This window comes from Globicephala melas, chromosome X, assembly GCF_963455315.2.
Source record: "Globicephala melas chromosome X, mGloMel1.2, whole genome shotgun sequence".
Taxonomy (NCBI): Eukaryota; Metazoa; Chordata; class Mammalia; order Artiodactyla; family Delphinidae; genus Globicephala; species Globicephala melas.
Window position 1 is genome coordinate 31,505,998 of NC_083335.1, and position 9,220 is coordinate 31,515,217.

Consider the following 9,220-nt stretch of genomic DNA (forward strand, 5'->3'; position numbering starts at 1 on the left):
TTGTTTCTAGGTATTTTTTGATTTCCTTTTCAATAAATGGTGCTGGGAAAACTGGACAGGTACATGTAAAAGTTTGAGATTAGATCACTCCCTAATACCGTACAAAAAGTAAGCTCAAAATGGATTAAAGACCTAAATGTAAGGCCAGAAACTATCAAACTCTTAGAGGAAAACATAGGCAGAACACTCCTTGACATAAATCACAGCAAGATCCTTTTTGACCCACCTCCTAGAGAAATGGAAATAAAAACAAAAAAAAAATGGGACCTAATGAAACTTCAAAGCTTTTGCACAGCAAAGGTAACCATAAACAAAACCAAAAGACAACCCTCAGAATGGGAGAAAATATTTGCAAATGAGGCAACTGACAAAGGATTAATCTCCAAAATTTATAAGCAGCTCAATAACAAAAAAAACAAACAACCCAATCCAAAAATGGGCAGAAGACCTAAATAGACATTTCTTCAAAGAAGATATACAGACTGCCAACAAACACATGAAAGAATGCTCAACATCATTAATCATTAGAGAAATGCAAATCAAAACTACAATAAGATATCATCTCACACCAGTCAGAATGGCCATCATCAAAAAATCTAGAAACAATAAATGCTGGAGAGGGTGTGGAAAAAAGGGAACACTCTTGCACTGCTGGTGGGAATGTGAATTGGTACAGCCACTATGGAGAACAGTGTGGAGGTTCCTTAAAAGACTACAAATAGAACTACCATATGACCCAGAAATCCCACTACTGGGCATACACCCTGAGAAAACCATAATTCAAAAAGAGTCATGTACCTAAATGTTCACTGCAGCTCTATTTACCATAGCCAGGACATGGAAGCAACCTAAGTGTCCATCAACAGATGAATGGATAAAGAAGATATGGCACATATATACAATAGAATATTACTCAGACATAAAAAGAAATGAAATTGAGATATTTGTAGTGAGGTGGATGGACCTAGAGTCTGTCATACAGAGTGAAGTAAGTCAGAAAGAGAAAAACAAATACCATATGCTAACACATATATATGGAACCTAAGAAAAAAAATGTCATGAAGAACCTAGGGGTAAGATGGAAATAAAGATGCAGACCTACTAGAGAATGGACTTGAGGAAATGGGGAGGGGGAAGGGTAAGCTGTGACAAAGTGAGAGAATGGCATGGACGTATATACACTACCAAATGTAAAATAGATTGCTAGTGGGAAGCAGCCGCATAGCACAGGGAGATCAGCTCGGTGCTTTGTGACCACCTAGAGGGGTGGAATAGGGACGGTAGGAGGGAGGGAGATGCAAGAGGGAAGAGATATGGGAACATATGTATATGTATAATTGATTCACTTTGTTATGAAGCAGAAACTAACACACCATTGTAAAGCAATTATACTCCAATAAAGATGTTAAAAAAGAAAAGAAAAAACTCAATTTGCCTCCGTTTCAAAGAGGGGATCTGCCTTGAGAGTCCCCAGGCATCCAGAGATAGGTAGGCTATCTCAGTATGAAAATGCTTTCAATAAGAACTTTACTTCCTCTACAATTTGGCCTCTAGTCAACCTTGTAAAAATGTATTATGTAGAAAATATTATTTAATTAAAACTCATCAAGTAATGCTCTGTGTGAAGCCAGATAGTTTTCAATTCAATAGCCACCTACTAATGGCTGTGATAAAATTGTAAGATATACAGGGTAAAAAACCATAGGGTTCTTAATCTCCAGGAACTCACATATCTTATAATCCTCTCTTAGTATTGCTCATTTATAGGCACTTATATCTTCATCCTGCAGGATCTGGAATCAACCCTGACCAAGGCAAACTGTACATAAGGAGAAATATCTCTATCACTGAGTGAGATTTTGAATTAGTCCTGCTGCTTTAAGTCAAATATCTAATATCCCTAAACTTTCCTTTTAAACCATATGTGTCCAATTTGTGCTACTGAACAAGTCTTGGTTTCTGATTATTCATTTGTTCATTGGAAGCGAAGCCTTGTTTGGACCCTAAATACTAGATACTAGAGCATGTTTGGGGCCTTGAAAAACTTTCTACATGTTGCTAATTACCTTTCTCTATATTTCCTCCATCTTCAAGGTTCTTACTCAAAATTGAATATACCACCTACAGACATATCTTACTACAATAAATCTGAAATTGTCAATCACCACTTTCTGAAGCCTCTTGTTTCTATAACCTTACACACCAGATCTGATTCCCTAGGACTCCACTGACAGCCAAGTTCAAGAACAGCTTAACCACATTTGATTGAATGTTCTAATTTAAACTATTGATTGTCCCTCTCAGGAATTAGTCTTATGGTTTTGTCAGCAAATCATCCCCATTTTACTTGATTACCTATGCTTCCACCATTAGCTTTGAAGTCGAACCTAACTGGGTTATCACAGTTACCTTAATAGTTATCTTCCTATTCTTTTTTTTTTTTTTTTTTTTTTCGGTACGCGGGCCTTTCACTGTTGTGGCCTCTCCCGTTGCGGAGCACAGGCTCCGGACACGCAGGCTCAGTGGCCATGGCTCACGGGCCCAGCCACTCCACGGCATGTGGGATCTTCCCGGACCGGGGCACGAACCCATGTCCCCTGCATCGGCAGGCAGACTCTCAACCACTGCACCACCAGGGAAGCGCTATCTTCCTATTCTTAATCACAATATGTACACAAATTTTCTACTATGCCCTATCACTCTTGCAATCCAAAAGTGTACATAAGTTTTTTTTCTTCACATCTTCTAAACAGAAGATTAATTTATAAACCACCTGATATTTTTAAGAAATATCTACAATGAATGTACTGATATCTTAAAGAAAGTAACAAGAAAGGAAGGAAAGGAAATAGGAAGGGAGGGAGGGAGGGAGAGATAGAGAAGGAGGGAGGAAAGGAGGAAGAAAGAAAGGAAGAAAAGTTGAAAGTAACCACAGTGAGAAACTCAGTATTTTGGCTTGTTGGCTTGGCCCTCCAAGTATAATTCAAACAAAACATAAAATCCTACAATATGTGACACTAACGTGAAAATTTCTCCCTTGATGCAAACGCTCTTTGGTATTTTTCAGCTGGAAATAAAAAGCACACTCACTACTCTCTAACTATGTAAGGAACATACTTATGATGCTATGTAAGACACCATTAATGCAGAAATAAAAATTTTTAATGTTAAAAATTTATATTTGTGATTTACATTAATATCCATAGCATAGTACATGGCATTGTTTGTTCTCATGATTAAAGAACTTATCTTAAAAACACTGCCCTAGATGGCACAGGAGAAAATGCTAGCACAAGTAGGAACACAAAACATAAAGGTGTAAATTGCATTCAAAAATCAAGTCTAGAAAAAGAGGTTAGAAAACAAATCTCATATTACTCTTTAAGATCTGAATTGAAGTGTAATTATAAGATAATGAAAGTTATTTTCTTGTGTGATACATCAACTGGCTCTGACAGCAGCTCCCAAAATTAAAATCCACCCAGATTTGCAGCAATGTCAATAATGCTAGAGTATGTGTATGGTCTTACAAGGTAACTGTGTGGAAACATATTTTTTAGTTATGTTTCAATTATATTGGTTTACTAAACATCACCCCATAAACCATTAAATGGTGTAAACAAAGACACAATGTATACATGGACAAGAATATAAGCTCCTACTCTCATGTGAAATTGTAAAAATATCAATTTCAAAATCATGTAAAAATTAGGAAAGTTTCACAAGAAAAATATATTGAGACTAAATAATTCATATTCTGTTATATTTTACACCTTTAGTTCTCCTTCTTAGAACTACTTAGTGTAAACTAAAGTAAAGATGGTTTATAAAAGTAAGATTCAAAGATTCTAAGGTGGTAGCCAAGAAAACTTCACTTTGTTTATGGACAAAAGACTAATTATGACTGTAAAATAACCAAAGTAGAGAGTAGGGTACATTGCAAGGAAGAAATTGATTTTAAGTTCAGGTTCATAATCTCTCTCCTTCCCAAAGGGAGCTTAAAAAGGGTAAGAAAGATTAAAGTATCATTGAAATTAAGACAATATCTCAATCGCATAACACAACTCTGAGGAATATCATCCAGATATAAAACATTTTGAATGAAATTAAAAGAATATACTAAGAATCAACTACAGAGAGGCCAATATAATTTGTTAGGATATAAGCAGAAGAAAGTATGAAAAAAACTCCATTTTTCAAACTGAATGGACAACTGAGAGTATTATGTTGGCCAGGGAAACAAATTGAGGAAATATAATAGTAATGTTAAAATGCAAGTAAAGTAGAAAATTGCCTATTTTTTTTTACTAGTAAAAACTAAGCTACTAGAATGGAAGACAGGAGCAAATACATAACAGATAATGCATTATGGGACAAAGAAGAAAACCCATTAAGAAAAAAAAGGATATTCATAAAATGGGGATTCAAGACTCTAGATAATTGATATGACTGATGAAAGAAAACATATATAGCAATAACAACAAAAATATTCACAAGTCTAAAAGAAGAAAATCTTCCAAAAATGACAGAAGTCCTGAGTCTGCAAAGCAAAAGGCTTCACTGTCAAAAAAAATTTATAATGGCAAAAAAATCCAGATATTCCTCATTATATAACTTTTGAGATGGAGAAGGAATATTATACCTACCCAGATATAAGGTTACTTGCTGTAGCATTAAGATATTTTTGGCTACAAGTAAAGGAATATATAGTTTAAAGTGGTTTAAAAATAGGTGTTTCAATTCTTGTTGGTTTTTCATTTGTTTTTGTTTTTATTTTACTTACATTACAAGAAATCTGAAAGAGGCTGTTTCCCAGTTGGTACAGTGGCTTAATGATATCCACAAGGATATGGGCCCTTTGTATCCTTTCACATGACCATCCGCAGCAGTAAGACTTTTGTCTTCAGTTTTGTTCTCTCATGGTCACTTAGCTATTGCATCATCCCTCATCGTGTCCTCATACAACCACACCCAAAAGCAGGAATAGAGAGTAGATACTGTCTCCTCATTTGTCTTATTTATTTGACTAGAGATTTTATTTTAGAAATACAGAGGATAGTGGTGCAATAATATTTGACATTTTAAATTAAGGTTTGCTTCATTTAAGTTTAATATTAATTCCATGCTATGTTTCAGTAAGAACAATACAGATTTTTTGTATCTGTGGATCCAGTCAGACATCCAGTAGTATAAATTAACTTCAAGGCATACAAACTGAACAAAAGAAGTTAAGCGATTGAATGGCTGAGGAACTTATTTCCCCAGGGGAAGAGGGAAGAAGAAGAAACAAAGAATATAACAGGCATGCAGCCTTTTCCATACCACCTTCGATGCTAACCTGCTTCAGAGGGAGAGTAAAAGCAGGCAATGAGCAGCCACAGATCGTTGGACTGTCACCAGCATCATGCTTTTCAGCAACATTTCAGCAGAGTTTGAAGCACTTTTTTACAGTAAGACCATTACAACAAACTCTCCAAAGACCTTTAACCACCTCAAGCTAACACCCAATTAGTTTTAAACATCAGTATAAAATTCAATTTAAACAACCAGAAAAAGGAAAAATGATACCACTTATGCCTCTAGAGTGTGATTAACCTCTCTCTTAGATGTTTGCATCACCTAGAAGTCTAATTGCTTTTGAATGTAATTTCCATTTCTAATGGTGATCCTGCCACATCTGGCAGGAGATGATACAGTAGTGCTGAAAAAGCCTGTATGTAGTCCTATTAGTGTCTTAAAGAACCGAAAAACTGGAACCAGTAAAATGCACAGAAATTCATTCTTGCCTTTAAGAACATTTGAAAACTGTTTTTTTTAAAAAAAAAAAAAAACAGGGCAGAACCTAAATTCTGAAACCAAATGTAGAAGTCAGATTTGGTGGTTCTCACTGACCATGAGGAATTTCCTACGTGGTGGGATGGGAAAGAATAGGGTGGCTAGGGATGGTTTTTCTTGTTGGCTTTTAGGTCTCACTGATTTTCATCTTCCACATCCTGCAAAAATTCTTTATTCTTCTCTTCACCCTCACCCTGCATGTCTGAATTCAATAGTGTCAGATTATCACATAACAACTGCATGATGTGTAGAGTCCTTATAGCTCTCTTCGCTCAGCATATCCAGCTCTGCAGTTGCATCGAGAGTTGATTTTGCCAACCTGCAGGCATGCTCAGGGAAATTAAGAATTTCATAGTAGGAAAAAAGAAGCATATTCACAGATATAGAGAACAAACCAGTGGTTACCAGTGGAGGGGGTTGGGGGAGTGGGAGATACAAACTATTGAGTGTAATATAGGCAAAGGATGTATTATACAACACGGTGAATAGAGCCAGCATTTTGTAATGACTGTAAATGGAAAGTAATCTTTAAAATTTGTATAAAAATAAAATAATTTCATAGTAAAATACAGTAAAATTGAGAGCAAGCCCTAAGTAAATGGGATGCGTTGGTGGAAGTTCTGTCATTGCAATATCATTAGCAGCTTTAAAGCTACTAGGCTGTTCTTTGCAGCCTCCTTCCTGTGGCAAATTCAGCCAGATACCTGTGATAGTTCCTTTTCATTTTATAATAGAAAACCTTGGACTCGCCAGTGTTAGCTGCTAGAATGAGGTGTTTGTCTGGTATATCCAAACTGTAACAACAGATTAACCTTAGCTCAATCTAGACCATTTGCCAATATTCCTAGATGATTTTTAGTTTGTTTACTCCTTCTTAGTTTCTTCTTTCTGTTTAATGCTGCTGATTATTCTCCAGGAGGCTCTTCAAGCTTCAATCACAATTTTATATACAACAGATAGAAAATTTATTTCTTCAACTGTCAGCTCCACATCTATCCCTGCTACTTTCTTCATTAATTCCATCCTATCATTCAGCCTCCTTGGCCAGATTCCTGGTGTATACCAGATTCTCCTGATCATGCATAGTGCAACAGCTAGCTACAGTGGGGCCTGTGCAACAGATGGAAGTGGATAGGATCTCTCTCTCAGCCTCCTGCTCTGCATCCAGGCAGCCCAATTATCTCTTTTATTAGTGAGGAAACTCTTTCTTAGAACACTCCAGCAAAATTCTCCTTACATCTCTTCACTTCAACAAGGCCATATTACTACACTCTAGCTATAAGGGAGACTGGGGAAGTGATTTTCTACATTTCCATGCTCTATAATCAAAGATGGGACTCTGACAACAAGTAAGCAGTAAAAGGGGATTGGCTAATGGGTAGGTGACTCAAAGTGTCTACTATAGTCATTTACCAAGGGAAAAAAGTGATTGAGCTATTCTTAGATTTTCAACATCACCAGATGCCAAATATAGAAACAATGTCAGATAAATTTTTATAAATGATATATATACATATGTATACATATATATACATATACATGTAAAATATACATATACATACACAATATACATATATGTACATAAAACTACACAAATCATAAATGTATGTAATTTAATGAATTTTCACACAATGAATATACTTAATGAAATCTGCATCCAGATCTTAGTTGTGACCAATCTACTGAAAAGCCTCTTGAAGGGGGGCTTCCGGGAAGATGGCGGAAGAGTAAGACACGGAGATCACCTTCCTCCCCACAGATACACCAGAAATACATCTACACGTGGAACAACTCCTACAGAACACCTACTGAACGCTGGCAGAAGACCTCAGACCTCCCAAAAGGCAAGAAACTCCCCACGTACCTGGGTAGGGCAAAAGAAAAAAGAATAAACAGAGACAAAAGGATAGGGACGGCACCTGCACCAGTGGGAGGGAGCTGTGAAGGAGGAAAGGTTTCCACACACTAGGAAGCCCCTTCGCGGGCGGAGACTGCGGGTGGCGGAGGGGGAAGCTTCAGAGCCGCGGAGGAGAGCACAGCAACAGGAGTGAGGAGGGCAAAGTGGAGAGATTCCCACACAGAGGATCAGGGCCGACTGGCACTCATCAGCCCAAGAGGCTTGTCTGCTCACCCGCCGGGGCGGGCACAGCTGGGAGTTGAGGCTCGGGCTTCAGTCGGAGCGCAGGGAGAGGATTGGTGTTGGCGGCATGAACACAGCCTGCAGGGGGTTAGTGTTCACGGCTAGCTGGGAGGGAGTCCGGGAAAACATCTGGAGCTGCTGAAGAGGCAAGAGACTTTTTCTTCCCTCTTTGATTCCTGGGGCGCGAGGAAAGGGGATTAAGAGCGCTGCTTAAAGGAGCTCCAGAGACGGGCGCAAGCCGCGGCTAAAAGCGCCGACCCCAGAGATGGGCATGAGACGCTAAGGCTGCTGTTGCCGCCATCAAGAAGCCTGTGTGCGAGCACAGGTCACTATCCACACCCCCCTTCCGGGGAGCCTGTGCAGCCCGCCACTGCCAGGGTCCCGGGATGCAGGGACAACTCCCCCGGGAGAACGCACGGCACACCTCAGGCTGGTGCAACGTCACGCCAGCCTCTGCCACTGCAGGCTTGCCCCGCACTCCGTGCCCCTCCCTACCCACGTCCTGAGTGAGCCAGAGCCTCCGAATGAGCGGCTCCTTTAACCCCGTCCTGTCTGAGCGAAGAACAGACGCCCTCCGGCGACCTACACACAGAGGCGGGGCCAAGTCCAAAGCTGAGCCCCTGGGAGCTGTGAGAACAAAGAAGAGAAAGGGAAATCTCTCCCAGCAGCCTCAGAAGCAGCGGATTAAAGCCACAATCAACTTGATGTACCCTGCATCTGTGTAATACATGAATAGACAATGAATCATCCCAAATTAAGAAGGTGGACTTTGAGAGCAAGACTTACGATTTTTTCCCCTTTTCCTCTTTTTGTGAGTGTGTATGTGTATGCTTCTGTGTGAGATTTTGGCTGTATAGCTTTGCTTCCACCATTTGTCCTAGGGTTCGATCCGTCCGGTGTTTTTCTGTTGTTTAATTTTTTTCTTAATAATTATTCTTTATTTTAATAACTTTATTTTCTTTTACTTTATCTTCTTTCTTTCTTTCTTTCCTTCCTTCCCTCCTTTACACAATGAATCATCCCAAATTGAGGAGGTGGACTTTGAGAGCAAGATTTATGATTTTTTCCCCTTATCCTATTTTTGTGAGTGTGTATGTGTATGCTTCTGTGTGAGATTTTGTCTGTATAGCTTTTCTTCCACCATTTGTCCTAGGGTTCTATCCATCTGTTTTTTTTTTAAATTTTTTTTCTTTTTTTCTCTTAATAATTACTTTTTATTTTAATAACTTTATTATATTTTATCGT

At 38.5% G+C, this 9,220-nt stretch overlaps 1 pseudogene; it reads right to left on the minus strand.

Moving 5' to 3' along the window:
* Positions 1–5,969: 5,969 nt before the first annotated feature.
* Positions 5,970–6,919, minus strand: LOC115841669 (14-3-3 protein epsilon-like; annotated as a pseudogene).
* Between the last annotated feature and the right edge of the window lie 2,301 nt (positions 6,920–9,220).